The sequence below is a fragment of the Temnothorax americanus genome, unplaced genomic scaffold (genome assembly GCF_048541705.1).
Source record: "Temnothorax americanus isolate GAGA-0224 unplaced genomic scaffold, ASM4854170v1 Scaffold150, whole genome shotgun sequence".
Taxonomy (NCBI): domain Eukaryota; kingdom Metazoa; phylum Arthropoda; class Insecta; order Hymenoptera; family Formicidae; genus Temnothorax; species Temnothorax americanus.
The window spans coordinates 44,310-70,367 of NW_027509287.1; the positions used below are offsets into that span (position 1 = coordinate 44,310).

Consider the following 26,058-nt stretch of genomic DNA (forward strand, 5'->3'; position numbering starts at 1 on the left):
GCGATAGCCAATAAACTTTTGGTTCTTACGGAAAAACAACACGTTGATTGGCTACCGCGTTGCTCCTTGCCGCGCGGCAAGCGTTTCCGCGTCCTGTGTGCATAAGCCATAACTCCGTAGACGTTCAAACGAGCATGGATGCTGGCTGTTTGATGCTATTGCCCCCTCCACAGATAGAGCGTCAAACGTAGTCACGTGACCAGATTTGACGCTCGAATCCAACGTCATCATGAAATTGTACCCGTATATATATTGTCACGACTTTTTCACTCCCGGACCGCTCCGGGACGTGTGTCGGATCAAAAGGAGTAAGGAGAGCGGGATGGCGGGCCTCTCCGACGATTCCCTCGCACCTCCGGCACTTCGCGAAACAAATTTACCGTTGGGCGCCAGACGCGTCAACGCGCGTCCGCGAAATCGCGAAAGAAAACCAACACGAGACGCAAAGCGAGACGTGCGGATGTGCGAAGAATCGGCTAGCTCGACCTAAGGGCTGGGGTGGGGGTGATGAAGGGCGGCGCGATCTTCGGCGGGGTGACACGCCATAAGGAAGGACACGACTCAAGCAATTAACAAATCAAAATAACATTTATTCGGTCGGTCAGACCATCATATCATCAGTCGCGCGAGCGCCAGAAACGAAACAAAAGAATTAGTAATAGCGCGAACACCAGAATAACGAAGCGCGGCATTATCGTATAATAAACGCGCAGAAGGCGCTGAGAGATACAGTATGACAAAACTTACAATTAATATGGAACATCAACCGTAAACGCGAAATAATCACGGAATTAGAAAGTAAGATGTCGCAGGAAAGGTCGCAAAAGGGCGATACCTCCCGCTCGGAGCGCGTGAACGCAACGCCGGGAGTCGTGCGAGAATTCTGTCGCCAATTATCTTAAGCCTAACGAAAGTATGAATCGGGGCGTAAGCCACGTCCCAACGTAATGAGGATCGAACGCAACATAATAACGCGAGATCAATTTCGGCGCGATCGCAAGGAGACGCGAAGTACTATAACAAACGCGAAAATACAGACTTAATCTAACGCGAGAAATGACCCAAGGTAGCGCCAGTCATTCGGGCAAAGACAATACTGTCCTCCGAAATTTCCGAACGCGAAAACGAGACGCCGAGGCAATCGGCGTAACGCGAAATACTGGAAGAAACGCGAGGAACATGTGCGGGATTACCGCGAGCAATAATAACACGCGATTACACGGCCGATTACGCGAATGGTGTGCCGACGCATGCGAAACTCCGCAAAAGCGATGTTTGGTAATTTGATACGCCGGGAATACGGAAGGCGCGAGGCACAACCACGAGCGCGGACATTATGCGAAACGGACGCGCAGTAACCGATTTCGCCACGAATCTATCGCGATCTCCAGAGGCTCGCAATCGCGTCTTTACTTCAATTCCGCGGCCACGATACCATCCCGAGGCCCTTCGCTCTCGCTGTCGATCGCCATTCGGTACGCGGTCTCAAGGGACCGCACGCGTCGCGATATTACAACGTTATCCCGGACGAGAGCGTGCCCCGGAGGGCGGCGCACAGTGGGCTGAATTGGCAAATTTGCGGACATAGACAAAAATTTTTTTACCTTAATAGCCAATTGTAATTAACAATTTTAGTTTGTAAATAGTTGTCAGCAATCAAAAACGACTGATTTTTTTTAAATTTCTGTAATATTCATGCCAAAAATCGCTTTAAACTTTATAATGCACAGACAAATTTTTTTCTTACCATTTATTTCATGAAGTTTTAAAGTATATAACTTTTACACATGTAAAGATTTTGAACCCAAGTTTTCTCCACATTATAACATCCCTTTTGGATGAAGAAAAACGCTTATCATGAACATGTAATAATGGTGTGCTGAATATGGCGGTCATTCTTCTGTATTGTAAACACTGAATCCCATAAGCGTGCTTTACGTTGTTGTTTAAAAAAATGGCTGAGAGATGTCAAGGTTCTATTAAGTTTATATCTTTAAATGAACATTCTACTTCATGGATCCATTGGTTTTAATTGCCCGTAGCTGCCCGTTCACGAAACAAAAAAGAAATATAAAGGAAAAAACGTGATATGAGAACGCGTTGTTTGTTGTAATTCGTCATGGGTAGCGACTGTGTTTATACACGACTTTAACCAAACTTCTGTTCGGGGCCGCTAGGGACGCGCAACAGTCGCTACTCATGATGGGAACCCATGATTGCCTTCGGCTCGGGCGGCAAACTTCACACTTGTCTGAAAAAGGTTACTTTCGTCCCTTGATGAACAATATACTATTTTTGTTTTTTACCATCTTCTTGATTGTAAGAGACGCTGTTAGGTGTATCAACGCACTAATGCTAACTGTTTCACGCTTTTGTGTAGCCATATTCAAAGGTAAACAATGGATCTTTTTACGAGTACAGTAAAAATATTATAAAATGTATTTTTTTGTTTATTTAGGTTATGAAACATTAAGTTACCATGAAAAATTTGACATACTACGATCTGTTCTTGTTCCTCCGAAATTCTGGTCATGGTTTCACAATGCAAGAAAATTTAATTAAATTCGTTTCGAAAAAATATGAACTCAATTTATCAGACCAATCCGAAAACAAGTTGAGAGATTTATTACGAATATTTTGTAAAAATCTTTCTTCGAGATGGCAAAAATCAAATAGAACACTGGAAAATTTCACAAAAAAGAATAAATCATGGCTTCAACGAGTTTTAAAATTTTCCGATAATTTTTCCAATTATTCAAGCGAATCTGCTTCTACTACTAGTTTATCGTCTCATAACAAATCATTTGATGAAATTACTGATAGACATAAACGGAGGCGAACAGAGAATTTACGAGCCTCTAATTCGACAGAAGTTCTCCTGTATGCTGCGAAACAAAAATTAACTAGTGATGGATCTTCTGATTTTGCAAAGGTGATTGATTATTTGATTAAAAATCCGAGTGAAATTGGACGAGTTAGGGCATTTTGTGAAAATAAAATTAAAATGCCTTTGTTTTCGAGAGAAAAATGCTTAGCATTATTTCTCAGCTTGAATCTATCGAAAGAACAATACATTGAATTACGAAAAACTTGTATTGAGAGCGGGACTAATCAATGGCAATCATATTATGAAATACAACAAGCAAAATTAGAATGTTATCCGAGAGATAAAGTAACGATCACCGAAACTTCAGCATCGATCGAATTACAAGCTCTGCTTGAGCACACAATTAAAAGACTGTTTAAAGTTTGCAAAAAAAATTTGGATTCATACAGTAATTTGAAATTAATTTGTAAATGGGGCTTCGATGGTGCATCCAGTCAAAGCATGTACAAACAACGATTCATAGACGAAAATGCATCAGATAGCTCCGTTTTTATCACAAGTTTTGTTCCCATAAAATTAATAAATAGTTTTAATGTTGTATGGGTGAATCCAAATCCATCTTCCACTAGATATTGTCGTCCAATCAGATTCGAATTCATTCATGAAAACACGAAAATTTGTAAGAAAGAATACGAAAGAATGGAACAAGAAATAAAGAATTTAGTACCAACCGAATGCGAAAACATAATTGTTAATTATGAGATGCTTTTTACAATGATAGATGGCAAAGTATGCACAACTTTATCGGATGTTACATCATCTAATGCGTCATGTTATCTCTGCGGTGCGAAACCGAGTGAAATGAACAATATTGACAAAGTTATAATGAGGGATATTGATGAAAAGACTTGTAATTTTGGCATATCGAGTCTTCATGCAAGAATTCGATGCATGGAGCTTCTACTTCATGTATCATATAATTTATCCTTTAAAAAGTGGAGTGTACGCGATCCAAATCTAAAGAAACAACGTGAGGAAACTAAAAGGAGGATTCAGCAAGAGTTCAAGAAAAATCTGGGATTGCTTGTTGATATTGTAAAACAAGGTTCAGGACTGACAAATGATGGAAACACTGCAAGAAAGTTTTTTTCGGAAATTGAAACAACTGCAAAAATCACTGGATTACAAGAATCACTCATTAAGAGATTTGCCGTCATTTTAGAAGCAATTTCTTGCGGAGAAAGGGTATACGCCAAAAAATTCGGTCAATTTGCAATGGAAACGGCAAAAATGTTCGTAAATGATTATGGATGGTATTACATGTCCTCTTCCGTTCATAAATTGTTAATCCATGGAAAGGCAATAATTTCACACTTTTCTATTCCTATTGGTCATTTATCTGAAGAAGCGAGCGAATCCCGGAATAAAGAATTCAGGCAATACAGAAGAGATTACACGCGCAAAATTAATAGAATTGCTACAAATGAAGATCTTCTGAATCATCTTTTAATCACTTCTGATCCTTTAATTTCGAGTTTACGACCAAAAATGAATGAAAAAAAGAAACAAGAAATGTTCTCCAAAACTCTAAAACTTTTATTATAATTCTTTTTTTCCCTCTTTATTTAAGTACATCAGGATGAGTTTAGAGTTGAAAATATCGCGAAAGTGACGAGTCGCGGGGTCTTATCATTGTACAGATTTATTGTTATATATGTATACTTTTCAATAATTTAGAATAAAAACAAGTTAGATTATCATAAAAGCCACGTTATACAATTATTTCTTGATAAATATACAGTATTAATTTAAAAAATTTGATTCTATGACAGTTGCACACATCATGTGTCCGCTCTTTTTTTTATTTTTTTTATTTAACTTTAGATTCTTATAAAGTAACCAAAAAAACATTTTGGTACTTATTTTTAAACTGTTTCATTGACATTCCAATGAGTTATCGAGATATGTCCGCAAATTTGCCAATTCAGCCCACTGTGGGACGTTGTGGCGTTACATTTCGCGATTAATTACTGCGGGCAACCTCACCGGTGTGATGTCTCCTCGTAGGGCTCCTTGCCGTCACCTCGTACGGAGGATCGCCGCAGCGCAACAGATTTTCCCGACTCGGGGCGGCTATCGCGTAGCTCTTAAAGAAAACGTTTGGACTCGCCGACGGACGACCAGAGAGTGTCTCGCTATATTCGCTCGATAACGGAGTCGATGCGGCACCCCCTTCCGTAGGGGCGTGCCCACCAATCGAGAGCGAGCGTGCAAGCTCGCGCGATATTCTCACGCAGGATCGTCGTAAGGTGGATCCTTCGGGGGCGCGCAACGGTCCCTCGGCGGCGTAGCGACTTCTACAATTTGTCCCTGGGCAGCGGACTGGGCTTTGTTCTAGCCGGTGCGCCTCTGGTTTGGCCTCGGGGCGGTGATCAGTCACCCCGCGGGCCGGTACTTCGTGAAGGCAGATTGCTGAGGCCGGGTTTTCCCCCAGGCGCCAGGGCCCCGCTATCGGCGGCCTTGTCCATCGCTGTCTCATTCGCCGCACGCCTGCCGCGTTGCTCTCGCCGCCCGGGATCCATGTAGCTTCCGCTTTCGCCACCCCTCCTCGGTCCTTGGTCCTCCCGGAACCCTCTCGGTCTCGGTACTCCCTCGAAGATTCGCCGTGGTGTGGGTGAGGCGCCGTACGCATTACAATTACACATGAAAATAAGAGAATAATCAAAACGCGGAAACGATATCGATTTTTGGCCTCTGGAGATCTCGTCGTCGCCTCTCTGGCTCGTCCCTGGGCGCAAATTTCCGCGCCTTGTGACGGCGGCGGGGCGCTGCCACGAAGCGGCAGGCCGCAACGTCACAACACCCCACCCCAAGAGGAAGCACACCGGGTGCGGTTGCCCCGCTCAGCCACTCGCCCTCCGGGGGGAGCATAAGAGCGCTTCGCGATCGAGATCTCCAGCTCAGGCCTCGGCACAGTGGACGAACACAAAATAAGACGGCATAACACAAAAAAAAATACTAATAAACTAACAACTACTCTTAGTCTACGAAATTTTGTCCCATCCCCACGCCTTGTCAGACCTCGGAACTCGTATTCGGGAGCCGTCATCCACCGCCTCGTCTTTCCCTTTCGGATTTATCGTCGCGATACAAGTCGGACCTTCCTACGATTGCTTACGACGGCGAACGCCTCGCGCTTGCTGTCGACCGCTTACTTAACTCTACCTAACGTCCTTTTAAACGGGAGGCTAACTCCCTTTTGGGGGCCGAGTACGCCGGCAGTACTCGGCTAAGTTTTGCTACATCGTCCTCGACGAGCGGCCCTAACGCGACACCAACGTAACATGACGGGTCGACGGCATAGCGGGAGCGCGGCTTTATGCCTTATCGTGGCTTTATTACGTGGGGTCGGACCAACGCGGTACTACCGAGTAAAGGTGACGGGGGTTAACGGCGGGATCCCTTATGACCCGTAAATGAGCGAATAACCGGAGGGTTCGGGGGGGGGGAGAAGTTAGGGTTCTATCGCACCACTTTGATTCCTTTACCCATTTATCCGCCTTGGTAAAGGCGTTCGTACAAAAATAAAAGATTGATTATACAAAAGGTTCTCCTCCGATATATACGCTATTTGTGTGATGGAGCCAAAATGGCGGATGATTATGAAACTTTATAAATCTAGTGACTTTACACAAAGCGCTGCGCGAGCGCGCTCCTGGTGGCAAAATCTAAACTAGTGTAAAGTAGACACAATGGCCGCGTTCAGCAGATACAACTGTTGAATTCGTCTTATCAACACTCTGCGCTGATTGGTTGGTTCTAAAAGTAAGAGCCAATCACGTTTGACTGCTACTGAGCGGCTTGATCTGCTGAACGCGCCCATTGGCTGCGTTTTGCCGAACCTCTGCTAACGTTAGTGCAAAGTAGCAATTGAATATGATTGGTTCTTACCTTTGAATCCAACCAATCACACTTAATTGCTACGCTTTGCTAAATTAGCAAAGGTTCGGCAAAACGCAGCCATTGGTCGCGTTCAGCAGATTAAACTGTTGAATTCGTTTTATCAACACTGCGTTGATTGGTTAGTTCTAAAAGTAAGAGCTAATCACGTTCGACTGCTAATGAGCTGCTTGGTCTGCTGAACACGCTTATTGGAGCCGATTGGAGAGACGTATGTACATTGAGGAGCAAAAATGGGTTCTTTTTCAATATAGATAAGTGTAAATAAGCGCATCATTTTTAGACACGTAATTGGCTGAAAGGTAGCTCATCTACATTGAAAAAGGAACTCATTTTTGGTCCTCATTGTACTTAAGACTCAGTATCGGTCTACAATAGGTGTTTTAATCTCTAAGCCTTAAGAAATTGTTCAATTACAGTTGAATTTGAGGAGAATAATTGACTTTGATTGGTCAATTTCTTCGGGCTTGAGGCTTAAAACACCTATTGTAGACTGGGACTTATAGAAGTTAAGTCTCTCCAATCAGCTCCAGTGTATCAACTTTAAGCCAGTTCAAATTTTGCCACCAGGAGCGCTCGCGCATGCTTTGCATCATCAATAGAATGTTTAAACCATCGAATTATATAGATAGACCGGCCCATGAAGAATAGAGAGAAGGAAACCAAACTGCAGCAGAATTCGTTTTTTAAGTGTCAGAGTCACATTGTGTCTACTCCATTTCATTATAGCGAGACTAAAAGGCGTATTGACGTATACAAAAACATATAACCTTTCGCACATACGCACACATGCGGTTGGCACCAAAATGGCGGACGACGTGTATATACTGACTTTTATAGAGTTTTATTAGTGTAGACTTCTATCCCTACAAAGCAATCAGAAGAAAGAAAAATAACTACAATTGAGGCTATGTCTGCCGTCATGTTCCCACGCTGCCTCTTACGGCAGAAGCCGGTTTATATCTATATAAGTCTATGGTTCAAACTCTTAATAACAGACATTATTAAGGCCGGTATTCATAGTCGGATCTTATTTCCAGACCGTCTTAAGTAATGTCTTAAGACGCGAATGCGGTTCTGTGATTAGTTAATAACATCTTAGGATTGTACTTAAGACGCTGGTCTTAAATATAAAAACCGACTAATTCTTATTTTAAGACCGTCTTAAGTAATGTCTTAAGATGCTAATACGGCTCTGTGATTGGTTCATAACATCTTCAGATCGTACTTAAGATGGGATTAAATATAAGATTCAACTATGAATACCAACCTATGAAAACCGGCCTAAAACGTCTTAAAGACGTTATATCATAAGACGTCTTGAACATGTCTTTATGATGTTTTTATGACGTCATTTGTCCAGATTTGAGACATGCATGTTGTCTAGAATACCACATTATCTAAAAATCAAAAGTTATAATATTATATATTATAATATTATAATATTATAATAAAAAAAGGAGTCAGCATATATAAAATCTGTTTTAAGTCATCTAAAATCAAGATTTCAATCGTGATGAAAAGTCATTAGTTTGGTCAATATGACATCACAGTGACATTATTTTAACTTTTCCGTTCTCTTTAAGACTTGGGATGAACATGTGTGCAATGTGTATGTGCGCAATAACGTTATGTGTGCAATGTGCTAATATGATTTTCTTATTTTATGTGCGCAATAATATTATGTGTGCAATGTGTATGTGCGCAATAAAGTCATGTGTGCAATGTGTATGTGCTCAATAATATCATGTGTGCAAAGTGTATGTGTACAATACGTCATGTGTGCAATGTGTTAATATAATTTTTTATTTTATGTATGCAATATAGCCATGTGTGCAATGTGCATGTGCGCAATACGTCATGTGTGCAATGTGTTAAAATGATTTTTTATTTTATGTGTGCAATATAGCCATGTGTGCAATGTGTATGTGCGCAATAATGTCATGTGTGCAAAGTGTATGTGCGCAATAATGTCATGTGTGCAAAGTGTACGTGTGCAATACGTCAGGTGTGCAATGTGTTAATATGATTTTTTATTTTATGTGTGCAATATAGCCATGTGTGCAATGTATATGTGCGCAATAATGTCATGTGTGCAAAATGTATGTGTGCAATAATATTATGTGTGCAAAGTGTTGTTGTGCAATACGTCATGTGTGCAATGTGTTAATATGATTTTTTATTTTATGTGTGCAATATAGCCATGTGTGCAATGTGTATGTGCGCAATAATGTCATGTGTGCAAAATGTATGTGCTCAATAATGTTATGTGTGCAAAGTGTACGTGTGCAATATGTTATGTGTGCAATGTGTATGTGCGCAATAATTGTCATGTGTGCAAAGAGTATGTGCGCAATAATGTCATGTGTGCAAAGTGTTAAGATGATTGTTTTATTTCATGTGTGCAATATAACCATGTGTGCAATGTGTACGCGCGCAATTAAGTCATGTGTGCAATGTATGTGTGCGCAATAATGTCATGTGTGCAATCTGCTTGTGTGCAATAAAGTCATGTGTGCAATGTGTTTAGCCATGTGTGCAAACGTACGTTCATATTTTTAACTGTAACATGTGTGCAATAATGCATGTAGGCAATCGCTCTGTAGGCAATCGGGAATGTCGGCAAACGAAGCTGTAGGCAAAATGTTGTGGGCAAACGAAGCTGTTGGCAATCGGGATTGTAGGCAAACGGAGCCCCCCCTTTTTTGTAATGCATATTAGATTTTTAATACTTTCTAAATCAAAATAAACAGCAATAAATAATTGTAAAATACTATCAAATGCACAAGTATTTGCTAATGAATATTTATTTTTTTCAATCTGAATTGGTTTTAAAGATATATTGTTACCGTTTCTTATAATTGGTATTGTTGAATATGTATTTCTGTGCACATCGTACATTGGCATTCTTTCTGTATTATAACGACATCTAACGTCTACCGGTGCCCGCGATATACCTCCCCTTTTTTGGGCACGTTCGCGCATCGTGTACATGTATTATCGAGACCTGTCCGTCTCTCGACCCTCACTCTTTCGAACGATCGCGGACACGATACTTGTGTTGTGTACTCACGTTCCGTGCGCGCCGGATAGACTCACTTACTTCAATAAATTCGTGTTGTATTATCAATATCTCGCGATCTCGATAATTTCCTATACCGAACCTTTCGATCCTACAGACGGGAATCTCAACAGGTTATGGGCCCAGGCACGGTGTCTGGTTTCAGTGTCGGAAAATTGTGCGAGTGAGTTTCATAGGTGCCATCGAGAAAGTGAACGGGCGACTCGTTAACGACAACGTGGTCGCGCCATTTTCGTTCGAACAAACGGGACTCCTCCGTGCGCTATAGTGACGGAAAGAACAGAAATCGTGGACAAATTTATAGCGGGATATAAGCAATGGCCAACGTCGACGTTAAGCAGATTACGAAATTTGACGGTACAAATTTCCGGCTCTGGAAATTCCAGATTACCACTGCGTTGGTGGCAAAGGAGCTCAAAGGCTACGTAGATGGAACGATGGTTCCACCGAAACCCATGGACGCCACATTTGCCGCCTGGACGACGAACAATGCTGCCGCTATGTGCTTAATCTCCACAACAGTCGAGTATTCGCAACTCGAATACTTAATTACGTGTGACACTGCTAAAGGGATGTGGGATAAACTCACAAGTATCCACGAACAGACTTCAGCGTCGAATTTATTACATTTGAATCAGAAATTTCATGCTTACAGCATGAGCTCGTGTGACAGTGTAGCTCAACACATAGCGAAGGTTGAGAACATGACACGTCAACTTAAAGACCTTGGAGAACGGATTTCGAACACGGCATTGATGGCCAAGATACTCGGTAGTCTTCCTTCGAAGTTTAACGCGTTGGTGACCGCATGGGACAGTGTGCCCTTGGAATATCAAACAGTTGATAATTTACGTGAACGGTTAATCAAGGAAGAGAACAGACTAACGAATGACGATGACAAAGCTGCTGCTTTGAGTGCAGTAGATCGAAACGCATCAAGCACGAAGAAAACGGGGAAAGGAAATTCGTATAAAAAATCGAACAAGACAGTCAAATGCTATTATTGCGGTATAACCGGTCATTTGATCAGATCATGTCGGAAACGGAAGAGTGATAACGGTGACAAAGATGGCGAAGCCAACGTGAGTGCACTCGTCGCTGTTGAGAGTTTCGAGCCAAAGGACATGTTCGCGTTAAATGCTGTAAATCGCGAAAAAGAACGATTCTTGAACAACGATACTCGAGACGCGTGGTACGGACATAGTGCGTGTTCGCGCTATATAACATTTCGTCGTGATTGGTTCTCAGATTTCAAAGAGTGCTCGGGATCCATCGTTCTCGGTGACGATGGCGCGTGCGCAGTGAATGGTTCCGGTACAGTGCCAATCAAAAGTTTGGTTAATGGACAATGGCTAAACTTTAATATCGAAAACGTGGCGTATGTCCCGAATTTTCGAAAGAATTTATTTTCTCTCGGGCTGTGCACGGAAAAAGGCTTGAAAGTGGTGCTCACAAAAGAATCCATTCAAATTGTACGTGATGGTAAAGCCATTATAGAGGGTGTCAAGCAGAGCAACCAATTGTACAGACTGTACATCGAACCAGCGAGCAAAGTCCAAGACGAAGTACACGCGACGACGACGGAGAAAAACAGCCTGCGACTTTGGCACGACCGCTTGGGTCATATAAACAAGCGAGCAGTACAGAATTCGGTCAAGTTGACTAACGGCATGAAAATAGATGATACAAGAGATTTCTTTTGTGCGCCATGTCAAATCGGAAAATCACATCGACTCACATTTCCGAAAAACAAAACACGAACGAGACGGGAGCCAGGTGAATTCATCCATAGCGATGTATGCGGCCCCATGTCAGTGAGTTCCCTGGAAGGAGCGAGATTATACGTGTCCTTCAAGGATGATGCGTCCGGGTATCGACACGTTTATTTCATTAAGCATAAGTCAGATGTGCTAGATCGCTTTCGTGAGTACGAACAGTTGGTGAAAAATAAATTTAATAAACCAATCAAAACCCTCAGGGTCGATAACGGACGCGAATATATAAACAATCCAATGAGGCTGTTCCTGGCAGAAAGAGGTATCCAACTGGAAACTACGGCACCATACACACCGGAGCAGAATGGGCGATCAGAACGCGACAATCGGACGATTGTCGAATCAGCTTTAACGATGCTCGAGGCCAAGGGTTTACCACGATTTCTATGGGCAGAAGCCGTCAACACGGCAATCTACGTCATTAACAGGACGGCGACATCTCAAGTTGAGAGAGCAACACCATATGAGATCTGGCACGGCAAAAGGCCCGATCTTTCGCACATCAGGGTGTTTGGATCAGAAGCCTACTCGCATGTACCGAAAATACAGCGAACAAAACTGGATCCAAAAACCAAGAAAGCAATTTTGGTTGGCTATCAAGGAGAGTCGCGAAATTATCGACTCTATGATTCCTCGTCGAAGAAACTCTACGTCAGCAGAGACGTCACGTTCGACGAGACATCGACGTGTGATAGCAAGAAAAGAGACGTAGTCGACATCGAGTTCAAGTTACCGGCGAAAGCGGTTCCTGTTCCGGCAGAAGAAGATGACATCGTTCCAGCAGAAGAAGATGACATCGCTCCAGCAGAAGAAGCCGACGTCGTTCCAGTGGGAGTGACTGGTGAGCAAGTGCAAGGGCATGACAGATTGCTCCGATTGAGAGATCGTCAATTAGTGCATCCTCCCGAGAGATTCGAAGCGCATTTTGTCGAATTTCATGAGCCAACTACATACAACGAAGCCGTTAACGGTAAAGATGCAACGGAATGGCAGCGCGCTATCCAAGATGAGCTCGACGCTCATGAGAAAAATGGAACTTAGTCCGTTGTTCCACTTCCCAAGGAGAAGAAGACCATCGATTCTCGTTGGATCTTCAAGGTCAAAAGATCACCGTCCGGTGACATTCAACGTTACAAGGCACGCCTCTGTGCCAGAGGTTTTTCGCAGCAAGCAGGAGTCGACTACAAGGAGACGTTTTCCCCTGTCGTAAGGTACGACAGTCTGCGCGTCCTGCTGGCTGTTGCGACGGAGATGGATCTGGAGGTCGGTCAATTCGACATCAAAACGGCTTTCCTCTATGGGGAGCTGTCCGAAGAAATCTACATGAAAGTGCCAAGTGGGTTGAACGTGAAGGGTAAAAATGTTGCGTGTAAACTAGTGAAAGCGTTGTACGGGTTGAAGCAGGCGTCGCGCTGTTGGAACTTGAAGCTTAAGTCATTTTTGAAACAATTTAATTTTGAGGCTTGCGATGCGGATAAATGCATCTATAAAGGTATAATTAACGGTTTAATTGTATTCCTCGCATTGTATGTGGACGATGGTCTAATTTTAGCGAAAACTATAGATGCAATTAACGTTGTCATAGATGCACTCCGCAAGTCATTCGACATAACGGTTGAGAAATCGAACATTTTCGTGGGCTTAGAATTTGAGCGTGATCGTAAAATTAAAACAATGTCGATTCATCAACATAGATATATTGATAAAATTATTGCACGATTCAACATGATCGAATCGCGACCTTTGAGCGTACCAGCGGATCCGAATGTAAGTTTAACGTCTGCTGAGAAAAATAATGATTTTGACTTGAAAGTGCCTTATCAAGAGGCAGTCGGAAGTTTAAACTTTTTGGCAATTGTAAGTCGTCCTGACATATCATACGCGGTAAATGTAGTCAGTCGTCACTTGTGTAATTATTCTCGAGATCACTGGGAAGCGGTAAAACGTATAATTCGCTATCTGAAAGAAATGAGAGATTTATCACTAATTTATCGGAGCGAGGGAGTGAATTCATTTCCAGTTGCGTACTCAGATGCGGACTATGCGGGCGACGTCGACACGCGACGATCTACTTCCGGTTATATATTTTTATTGAACGGTGGTCCAGTGATCTGGGGATCACAACGACAAAGTATTGTTTCATTAAGTACAACCGAGGCAGAGTATGTATCGGCATGCACTGCAACAAAGGAAGCAGTTTGGTTGAAACAACTGCTCAAAGACATGGAATACCGATGTGAAGGTCCGATTGTCTTAAACGTGGATAATCAGAGCGCAATACGCCTCATTAAGAATCCCGAATTTCATAAAAGGACAAAACACATCGGTGTTCGGTATCATTTCATACGGGAAAAATACGATAACGGCGAGATAGATGTGAAGTACGTAAATACCGATATGCAGCTCGCAGATCTATTTACAAAAGCATTAAGGAAAGATAGATTCAGAATGTTGAGAGAGTGTATTGGTATGTTTTGAGTGTGAAGAATGTACTGTGTGAGTAGGAGTGTTGAATATGTATTTCTGTGCACATCGTACATTGACATTCTTTCTGTATTATAACGACATCTAACGTCCACCGGTGCCCGCGATATACCTCCCCTTTTTTGGGCACGTTCGCGCATCGTGTACATGTATTATCGAGACCTGTCCGTCTCTCGACCCTCACTCTTTCGAACGATCGCGGACACGATACTTGTGTTGTGTACTCACGTTCCGTGCGCGCCGGATAGACTCACTTACTTCAATAAATTCGTGTTGTATTATCAATATCTCGCGATCTCGATAATTTCCTATACCGAACCTTTTGATCCTACAGACGGGAATCTCAACAGGTATCTTATGTAAATTCCTGTCTAATAAAAATTCATTTTGTATACTGCCCTTTTGCAAATACTTTCCTTTGGACTGCGTATCCGCCAAGCCACGCCAATTTTCAACTTCTTTGCTTGCAATTATATCTTTAACGTTGTTCATGTTTTGACAGCTAATACATATCCGCTGTTGTTTATATCCTTCTTCGCCAACTGATATAGAACATCCATCCGAAGCGTGTACATATTTGTTACATACATAACACGTGTGTCCACCGGTAGGTTCGTGTCCATTTTCACAAGCTGGGCATTTTTTTTCTAGATTCTTATTTTGCGTGATGATGTTATTAATCTCATTCTGATTATCATTAACTTGTTCTTCTTGTACATCATTTTCTAAAACAATATCTTTTGTATTCGCACGTATTAGTTTTAAACGACCACTCATAAAATCCACGTGTTTCGTGACAAATTCATCTGCACGCACATGGGCGTTTTCTCTGTTTTTAACATAATATTTTTTACTACGTTAAAATCACTTTCTACCGAAGCACTGCTGGCTGGTATTCTGCCAAATCCAAATTTATCTCGACACACGCAAGACCATAAAGGAAGTAATTTTACATCTTTTATAAGATAATCGACCAATTGTGGCATATAATGTGCATTTTCTCTGTCTCCCACATTATCAGCCAGTAAAATCTTAACTTTTTCATCTATATCTTTTACCCAGTAACTCCACTTATTAAAACTGTTTCCGTCTTCATTTTTTTTGTTATAATCTTTTACGTTTTCCGTAATTGTTTTGTCCAAAGATTCTTTTGCAAGAAGATTCTTTATTCTTATTTTATATTTCTCGCATATTGTTTTATTATTATCTTCCGTCACCCCTTCTGTTTCACTCCGCGCAATAATTAAAATTCCTTTTAATATGTTTTCTACTGTTTCAACATCCCGGCATAAAATCAGCTGTCCTATCATACATAAATAAAATTGTTTTATACGCGGCCGTAAATTTTTCAAAAAGTTAGCATATTTTTTAATAAAATGTGCTACATCAATGCGTATGTAGCAAGCAGGTAAAATGTTTTCTTTGCAAGAGTCCGCATATTCGTCCAGCGTAGAGTAATTAGTAAAACTTCGCACGGCTGCTGTTAACAGTGCACGTGAGAAATCACACACAACTTCACGTGGTCGTGCCAAGCTGGATCGTATTCATTCCGTTAACCAATATCGAATGAAGTTTGTATTATGTTTCGCTGATATCATTTGTGCTACTGGAAAGAGACCACTTTTTTCTAAATTGACAACACAATTATATAAAAAGATATTTCCTGTTTTCAATTGATCAGACCGTTTTATTTTCTTTATAATGCTTCCAGTTGCATCAATATACACGGAAGCTGTTTCATCCGTTGTGTACGTCCTGTACACATCTAATTGAAAATTCGACCAGTAATGAACAAAAAATGGATTTAATCCAATATTATGGATAACATTTCTTAATGGCCGTTCGCGGACTTTCTAACATTACATGTTAAAACGGTTAAAAATATGCTGGGCACACCGTGCCCAGTCTTCACCCCGCAGGTGGTCGGCGGGGTGGCTTCGGCGAGGTGTTTGCGCCGGAACGATGCATGTTCGGGGGTGCATCGTTACACTCCTTTTCTTTCAGGTACTTGGACTTTGTGGGATCGTCTCGCCCAATGATTGGACGGCAAAGCGTCGTCGGTAAGTATTCCGACGATAAGTATGATATGTGTATCGCATACGATAAAAATTACTAATTTTAATTGTTTCAACGGGGAAAAATATAAAGTTAATGATATTAAATAATGATAACGCGTTACAATGCGAATCTCGCTGTTTCGATCCGTGCTCGCTTCTCATTGGTTGGATCGCCGCGTTCGTTCGAATAAGTCGCGCAATGCGGTCTCATTGGCCGAAGGCCTTACACATAATCGTAAAATAATTTAAAAATAGTAAAACAATGTAAAATTCGCCAGGATTCGCTCCTATTGGCTCTCGCTGTTAATAAACTGTGCGAAATGGGTAAATTGACTGTAAACTCAAATAATCGATACAAAATTGCCAGGGCTATTTCCCATTGGCTGTCGTTATCCGACATTCTGTCAAAACTGTGTAAACTATATAAAACTTGCATAATTGAATATAAAATATGTTAAACGGACGCTATTGGTCCTCGCGCGCATTTTACGAAAACTGTTTATCGCTCTTCGGGAATCAATCGTGGATCGATCTCGAGACTTAAGAGTAAAATATACAATGTGTAAAGGGTGAATATTATGCTGACAGTATTTACGTCTGGAAAACTAATTATTATGGGAATGAAGATTATTAAGGTAACTACTGGGTTTTCTCTGAGCAGCATCTTGTAAACGTTAATGTATTTAGGGTAAATAGTAAGGCTGTTGTGCTTTCACCGCGTACGAATAAGCTGATAAAAGTATGCAAATGATAGATATTGCGAATAATATGAAAATGAATGAAAATACCAGGATTCTAAATTTATCTGAGTCTATGGCCCTTAACTGGCTCTCTTAATGACTCTACTCTAATCTTTCAATTATATTTCACCCGGATGTCTGGAATTGTTTGGAAGTGTATTTGTGGTAAGTATCGTATGTTTGTTTATCGAAATGTTGTCTTTAATATATGTCGCTCTCCTATAGGCTAATACATGCAATCTATGCTATAAACTTATAAAATTACTCCCTTTTGGGTGTCGTTTCGCGTAACTCGCGTAAAAACTTCTAAATATACTTAATCTTTGCGAATAAAAAAAAATAAAAACAAAACAACATAAAATGGTCTACTTTGAGTAGATTTCTACGACTGTTGACGTATCATGTCACGCGCAATCGGAACGGGAGTCTTTTCACAGAGCACACGATGCCCCTGCTGCTGCTGTCTTCGGCGCCGTCAACTCGGTCGCCTGCTCGTCGACTCTCTCCTCGTCTCGCAATTGGCTGTCGTTCTCGGTGGCGATTCCAGCGAACTGTTCCCCGCACTCTTGCACGATCTACTCCACCACGGCCTCGGGAACCTCCTGGAACAGCTCCTGCTGCCCCGCGTCTTCGCTCATAAATAGTTGCACCTCTGCCGCGGTCAGGCTCGTCAATTGGTCGGCACCTTCGGTCAGCTCTGCAGCACTGAGATCTCCGGCTGACGCCGTTGACTCCTCCATGTGGGTAGAAGCACTGCCGCTGTGTGAAGGGCTCGACTCTGGAACGGCGGCTTTAGCCACCGGTTCCAATGTAAATAGCCGAGATGGCTAATAAAGCTCAATCAAAAAAAAAAAAAAAAAATCTCTCTCTCTCTCTCTCTCTCTCTCTCTGGTGAGTATCGCATGTTGCTGTATTTCTCTGCTCCTATATTCTGCGAACTCCATCTCTGCTGTAAGCTACCTTTGGGCTGTTTTGTTGCAGGCTTAAGCAGGTTTTTTTGTTGCTTGTCAGGACTGATATTTTAACTTTCTTTCCTTGCAACGACTGCACCGGATGTCTTGAACTGAAATATTGCTTTTGATTCTAACCTCATTCTTGCCTAATCTTGGAATTGACGTGAATTTTGCTGCGCATGCTCCTGCTCTTCTCCTCTCTGCACGGTGCTATCTCTTGTGCTTGAAATTCTGCAAGTGTACTATCTGATTCATGCTTGTGGCGACATCTGTGGACTCCGAGACGTACTACCTTCTGCTACCTGCCGAACTGCTGTATTGCATTCTTTGGTTCTACTCTCTGCTGTGGTTAAGGATTGATTATGCAGCGTGCGTGCACTTGGTGCAAGAAGCCGATTGCGACGGACAGTGTTGAGTGTGAGTGCAAAAGGCTCTTTCATCCGGGTTGTGTTAAGGCGTTTGCCAATTACAAATATACAGAACAATGTTGTAAAGACTTAGGGCCAATTTCACCAACCACGGTTAGCTTAACCGACGGTTAAAGTTAGCAGGATTGACTAATAGAAAGCAGGGTGGATTCATTTCAATTGGTCAATCCTGCTAACTTTAACCGCCGGTTCAGCTAACCGTGGTTGGTGAAATTGCCCCTTAGCGGCTTCACTAGTTCCTGCACCGGGAGATGATCGTGTCGAACCGAGTATGTCATTGGCTGTCTCATCTGATGCCCCTCTTACACCGGAGGTTGAGTGTACTGAGCTGGTTGACTTTACTACTATGTTTACTCCTGCTAGTACCGGCACTCTGCCACATTCAGGGACTGACGAAACAACGAATGCGCTTTTGCGTCAACTGGTCGAGCAGTTGAAGTCGTCCAAAGCGCATTCTCTGCATTTGTTGAGTCGTCCAATGCGCGATTCTCCGCATTTGTTGAGTCGTCCGATGCGCGATTCTTTGCATTTGTTGAGGAGCAGCGGCGAACAAATTGTGAACTCAATGAAAAACTTAATCAGCTTAACAGCGTTGCGATCAATGTTGATAGGAATTGTCAGCGTATTAATGCTTTAGAGCAACAGTGCGCTGCTCTCATAAATGAAATCTGTGAGCTGAAAAGCGATCAGAAGTTTTCTCATTCGGTACCGCAGACTCAGGCAGATTTGAACAAGCTCATTATATTGGGTGTACCTGCGGTAATGTCCATTTCCCCCTTAGCGTGTGTTCGCAACGTGTTCAAAACTCTCGATGTCATGGATCTGTCGTGTTACATCTTAGACGTCAGACCCGTTGTACGTAAGCCTCAGCCGGTGGCGACTCGCGACCGGCCCTTACCGGTCACTACGAACTCATATATTGTCACCCTAGCTTTTAGTGCCGTTCGAGATACGGTTATTGCTAAAAAGCGAGCGCGGCGTACACTTAAGCAGAGTGAGGTTTGCGATGGCGGTTCAGATCGGGGTGTGTACGTGAACGAGTTTCTCCCTAAGAATAAGTATGATTTGTTGCAACAGGCTAAGCGTGTTGTCAGGGAGAAGTCTTATAAGTATATCTGGGTAAGGGATGGCTGTATTTGTGTTAGACACTCGGACGGTAAGTCTGTTATTCAGGTTGATTCGAGTGCAGATCTTGATAAGCTCGTTTGACGTGCACGTTCCGACCGGTTATTGTCTGACCAATCATTGTCTTCCGTTGCACATTGTAAATCTGTCTCGTCTACTCAATTTTGTTTAGCTCACAATCAGTTTAATGCTAATTCTCTTCGGGGACATATCGATTTAATCAGAATGCGTTTTGCTGCGCTGCTAACTCATTTCATGTCATTTCAGTGTCTGAGACATGGCTGCATTCTGAAGTTTCTGATGCTCTAGTAGCTTTAGACGGATACTTTCTTATTCGTAATGATGAGTGAGTAGACGAGGTGGAGGAGTTGCCTACTTTGTTCATGATTCATTGAAGGTTAAAGTTATTGCTGCTTCTTCGGGAGTTGACATCAACTCTCCGAAATATCTCATTATTGAAATCCGCTTACCTAATAATGAGTCTGTATTATTTGCGTCAGTGTACAGAAGACCTAAAGGTCTTCTCTTACATAAATTCGTTGAAGCACTCACTAGTGTTTCGCATCTGTATAAAAATATAATTATTGGCGGTTGACTTTAACTGTGACCTTCTTTCGAACAATTTTGAGGCTAATTATCTTCGTCAACTTATGTCAGGCATACACTGCACATTATACATTCAGACGCTACGCATCACACGGCTACTTCTGACTCATGGCTTGATGTTGTCGCGGTGGATGATGGTGAAAAAGTCCTGATGTTTGCTAAATCCGAGTGCCCGTTTATAGCTGGTCATGATCTCATTGAATTGTTGCTGTCACTCGGTATGAACTTAGCGATTGACCGTAATATTTTAAGACGTAGTTATAGAGCTATCGATGGAGACGCGTTTCGTGAACACCTTTAGTCCATCATTGAGGGCACCGATTTCCTTGCGTGCATTCGGGGAGTCACTAATGGTGGTCGGGTTGGACTTGATGACTGGACTAGTGTTGCTGGGGTTGATGAGCTTTGTGCGGTGCTGTCCGATGCCTTACTTAGAACGCTTGATGTGTTGGCTCGTAAACGTGTATTCGTTATTAGGAAGCCTCCTGCGCAATGGCTTACAGTTGAACTTAAAACCCGACTTCGTACTCGTAATCGGCTATATAATCAGGCAAAACGTTTTAACAGTTTACTTGGTTATGCCACCTACAGATTTTTTTATAACCAGCTTAATATTGATATAAAGCGTGCCAAAAGCGAGTTTCAATTCAATACTCTTAATAATACCACGGACTCTGCTAAACTATGGAGAGAACTAGCACGTTTGGGTCTTGTAAAATCATCCTTAATTTCTCCTCTACGTTTTTTTCCACCCGATCTATTAAATTCATTTTATGTTTCTGTTTCCAACGCTCAGTTGCCTTGCTCATATGCTGACTTCACTTCTGCCATTGCACTGGTCACTCGTCCATCTCAGTGTCCAGAATTTGTTTTCTCTGTTGTTACACCTTGCATGATTCTTAAGCTCATTTCTGTGGGACCACTTCATTCGTATGCGTCGGGTTCCGATGGAATTCCACTGTATATTTTACGTATCGCTTGGCCAATGATTTCATCGTATCTAACTACTTTATTTAACCGCTCATTAGAAACTTCCTTATTTCCGTCTCCGTGGAAACAAGCGCTTATCCGCCCTCTTTTGAAAATTCGCATTCCGTCATCTCCGTCTGATACGAGACCGATAGCCAATCTGCCCGAACTTTCTAAAGTTCTTGAAAGGATTGTTGCCTCACAGATCACTGACTACTTAATCGAGCATGATTTCTTAAATCCAAGACAGTCTGCATATCGACCATGCCATAACACTCAGTCTGCACTACTTCGCATTTGTGATGATATCAAAAAGGAAATTGACAATAGATTTGTCACAATCATGATTTTCTTTGATTTTAGCAAGGCATTTGATACTGTTCCACATCTTCGTCTGCTCACTAAGCTTAAGGTGATCGGTTTCTCCGACGCCGTTCTTACATGGATTTTTTCATACTTGACTAGTCGTTCTCAAGCAGTGGTTGATGATTGTGGCAGGCTTTCTGATTGGCTATCTACGTCGTCGGGCGTCCCTCAGGGTTCCGTGCTCGGCCCACTTTTATTCTCTCTCTTTATTAATGATATTGGTGGCGTCTTGTCGCATGCATTACATATGATGTTTGCTGATGACATTCAATGTGATTTCTGCTCAGTGCTCTGAATGTCAACGTGAAGAATTTCAAGCAAGCGCGGGTAAACGGCGGGAGTAACTATGACTCTCTTAAGGCGTTCTCTTCTTCTTCTTTTTCTTGCTCTCTTTTTTGTTGACTCTCCTTATCCGCTGTGATTTGGAGCTGGAGTGATTAAGATCTGGTGGTGCATGGTATAGGCATTAGCCCCTGGTTGATCGATCCACCCTAGTGGCCAATCCCGGGGGCTTTTTGCTTTAAGAGTTTTTGGAGGGTAAGATCCGTGGTGCATGGTATGCATTGGCCCCTGGTTGATCGGTCCTAATAACCGATCCCGGGGGTTTTTTGCTTTAAAGGGATTTTGAGATTTGGAGAGGTTTAAGCCCCTGGTGACCCTAGGTCCCGGGGGCTTTTTGCTTTGAAGACAAAAGCAACACGCACGCCGCCCCCGTGGACACTGAGCCGTTCGGGGGGCTTTTCGCTTTAAGCGATTTTGATGGTGAGAGTCATGGTTGCTCGTTCACAAGGGGGCGCAGCCCGTCGTCGTCTGCGCCCCAAGTCTGCCCCACCTCCGCGATGGTGTCCGCTGGGTACCCGGCTTGTCGGGGAGCTAACGGGGCTCAAACGACTTGGGAGCATGCCCTGGGCTCTCGGCCAGTCTCGACTGGTGCCAGCAGGTTTCATTCCCGTCAGGGCAATAACGGGAGCATACCTTGGGCTCTCGGCCGGGATACCGGTGCCAGCGGGTTTCATTCCCGTCAGGGCAACACAGCTGGCTGTGGGCTAGCAACTCCTGTCGGCCTATTGGTAAACGCTGGCAAGAATCAAAATGAAGCCTCGGACGACGGGAAACACGGCCCCATTTCCCTGGAGCACGGCCAGGAGCCTATTCAAAGACAACCAAGGCAAGATACACAGGTCTGTGAATTATCGCTCCCCTTCAGTCGAAGGGGATGCGAAAATTGCGCCGTAGCTGGAGCGGGCGAATATATGGCTCTCACTGTCAAAGATGAAGCCCGGCATATAGAAGAAATGCACCCTCACCTGAGCATCAGGTACAAATGTGAATGGTGTGGCAAGTCATATGCGTCGTATCGTGCGGCCGCATGCCACCTTCCAAAATGCCCAGCAGCCAGGGCAGGTGATGGGCAGCGAACCGTAGAGCAGGTCCGGTTCGGCTGCCCGGACTGTGACAGGAATTTCACTACACAACGAGGCCTGTCACAGCATCAGAGGTTGACACACCCGGTAGCAAGAAACCGAGTGAGATCGGAGCAGGCGGCCCCAAAGTTAATGGAGCCAAGGAGAGGTAGAGTTTTCTCTGCCGAGGATGTGAATAGAATGCTCGAGCTCGAGGTAGAGCTCAAGGATGAGATGAACATAGCAAAGGCTATGATTCCGTTTATGCCGGAGAAAACCCTGAAACAAATAAGGGACAAGAGGAATGAGGCGTGCTATAAACGCTGGAGAGTGCAGCGCCTCGAGAGTACACCTTCAAATCATGATCCTCTCAGCGAGGAAGACCAACAAGTGGATGGTGCATCGCTGGAGGTCGATGACGTCTTTCTAGATGCGGAGGAGACCGAGGATGTCTTCTTAGACACAGAGGAGATACCGTGCGACATATATAGCTTTGACGAATCAGCGTCAACTGCACACTGAAGGCAAGCCTGTATTCAGGCGTTGCTTAAGGGGATGCTAAAGCTAAGGCCGAACTTCCTCGACGTCGGTAATGTCAACTCTGTCAACTAAAAGCAAAGGCCGAACTGATATTGGAGACCTCGCATGATGACAACGCGAAACTCCGGTTTCAGTGTTACCAACTAATTTCAGGTTCTATGAAGTGGTGTATGTCCGTACACGTACACACACCACTGAATTGCTCACACGGACGCACGGTGGAGAGACATATGCTATAGACGCGGCAACGCCGCGCGGCGTTGCCGCGTCTTGGATTCTTTAGCAATACGGCCTGAACCTGAAAATGCTTTCTGGCCGTCCGCGTAGCAGAAGGCAGTAACGTATCAAGGCTGATAAGCACCCGCTTTTTATAAATTACATATATTCTTATGCACACATGCGTATATATATATAATATCTATCTAATTATTATGTGTATGTTTATAATTGTCTGATGACAAATAATAACAGTTGCACAATTGAGAATGTGAATTAGTATACATAGTATATATTGACGCGGGTACTTATTAGACTTGGCAATTTACTGCATCTCTTGCACCTCAAATAATTTTTTTCTTGTAATGTAAATGAATGATGTAAAACTATTTCAAAGGATCTATCGATCCATTCTTGATGGGGTAAAACAACAACTTCTATAACAAATGCAATAAATATTAAATTTATATAGTATTGATTTATTACACTCAGTCTCTTAGCATCAGAGTAGAGGGTAACGCAGCTGATGAACAGTATAGATAACAAACTGAATAAAAATCTTAATTATTATAACATAATGATATTAAGAATTAAGATTTTTATTCAGTTTGTTAATTATCTATAACTGCATAACGTGTGCAGTTTACGCCGAAGCGGCTGTTTTAACGCGAGCGATATGTTTCGTCGACGGATGATTAGCTAATTATGATTGTATACAGAATACTGGATATTTGCGTAAAGTATCGTTGCCTCGCGAATAAAGTCGAAGGACCGTCGAGAAGAGGAAACTCGCGGTGCTTTCATTTCTCTTCCGAGTGCGCTTTTCAATCTTTTATCCGTTTTCGCCCTCGTCTTCGTTTCCATTGTTAGTATGCGACAGCCGTTACTGCACTCCATGAAGAGTATCATTGCTTTGTCGAATAATACATAAGCAAAAGAGATGTTTTTCCTTGTGCTTAGAAATCCAAACAGATTTGATTTCGAGAATCATAAAGAAATTGTATTGTGTTACTTTCTTTCCATCGCGGCGAGTACCTAATCGTTTTTATACATTTATAGTTTACAAGTATACAGAGTACTTGAAAAGAAAGAAAAAAGGTGATCGTCGCGTTTTTTTTTTCACAGAGACGGGCAAACGTGTAACTGTGTTCACGTTGCCCGACTAAATCAAACTCGGATGCTACTAAGTATTTAGTTTTTATCCATCGGGACTTTAGGGTGCCGCGAATGCTGATATCAAAAATAATTATAATTTATCTTAGTGGAGTACGTACATCTTTTCGGCTTAGAAACGAAGACGATGACGATCAAACGAACGCTTCCGTTCTTGTCCCAAAATTGTTTTCGTTTTCTTTTGTAGCGAACGTTTCGAGGAATTTGCTTACGACGGTTCGTTAGCGGTAATTAACGATTATACGGAGCCGTCATATTTTCCACAACGCGTCGGGAAAAAATTGAATGGTTTCTATATGTATTCAGAGAATGTTGATTCATCATATTATTCTTTCAAACTTGCTTTCTCCTTTTAAAAATTTACACCAAGAGAAACTTTTGTTACATATTACTTTATTTTGATTTTTTTAAACATCTTTATTTTTTAAAAAAGAAACGAAAACCGTAGAAGAAAATTATTAAACTTATCTATATCGTGTTGGAAATTCATTCAATTTTATCGCTACGTGTCTCAACTTTTCTTGTTAAAAACAAAAACTAATTTATAGCTTTATGATTTTACATATGTGCGAAATTAGCACTTGCCGAATTTTGTCGTTTGGGAAAGGCAGGAAGAAGCACGAAAGCGAGTTAGAAAGCAATTGCAAGGAAGGACGTGTATTTTTCACAAGTGCAGTGTACAAAGCAGAAGTGCGCGAGTTCGACGTTCCGCGAAAATCGGAGTTAAAGCGTGATACAATTACACAGCGAAGGCTACGTGCGATATGCGTGCGGGCCCGGCCGTGCGTGCGTTATTTATAGTCTCCGACTTTCCAGAAGATTCCGCCCGTGATCGACAACAATTCTGTCTAAGACAAAGGCGGTGGCGAATCTTCTAGAAAGTCGGAAGACAAGTTGTTTGTTTGTATTCGACCGCTCCATCCGTTTGCTTCGCGCGGTTGCTAGCCGACCTTTAAGCCGCGCGATCTGCGGAGCGGAGCCCGTCAGCGCGACGCGTCACGCAGGCGAGAGCGCGCTCGCAATTGGCGCGAGCGATTCTCGGTGTGATCCCTCGCGGCCACGCCGCCTTTTCCGAACATCCCGCCCGCCTCGTCGGTGACGGTCGACGAAACAGCGCGAACTTAGTCGATCGAAGTGTCGATCCCTCTCGGGTATCCGTGCGACACGTGCTAAAGTCAGCTGATTGCGAAAGTAAGTACAGTGAGTTATATAAGTTATGTCAAACGATGCACATCACACGGCGTGAGTACTACGGCTGCATTGAAAAGAAGAGAATTACATTAAAATTGATTACATGAGAGTTATTTACAAAGGAAATCACTGTCGGCTATCTGTTGTGAAAAATGTGTACAGG

General features: G+C 42.7%; 1 pseudogene; it reads right to left on the minus strand.

Moving 5' to 3' along the window:
• Nucleotides 1–14,307: 14,307 nt before the first annotated feature.
• On the minus strand, nucleotides 14,308–15,438 carry LOC143895305 (uncharacterized; annotated as a pseudogene).
• Nucleotides 15,439–26,058: the final 10,620 nt, after the last annotated feature.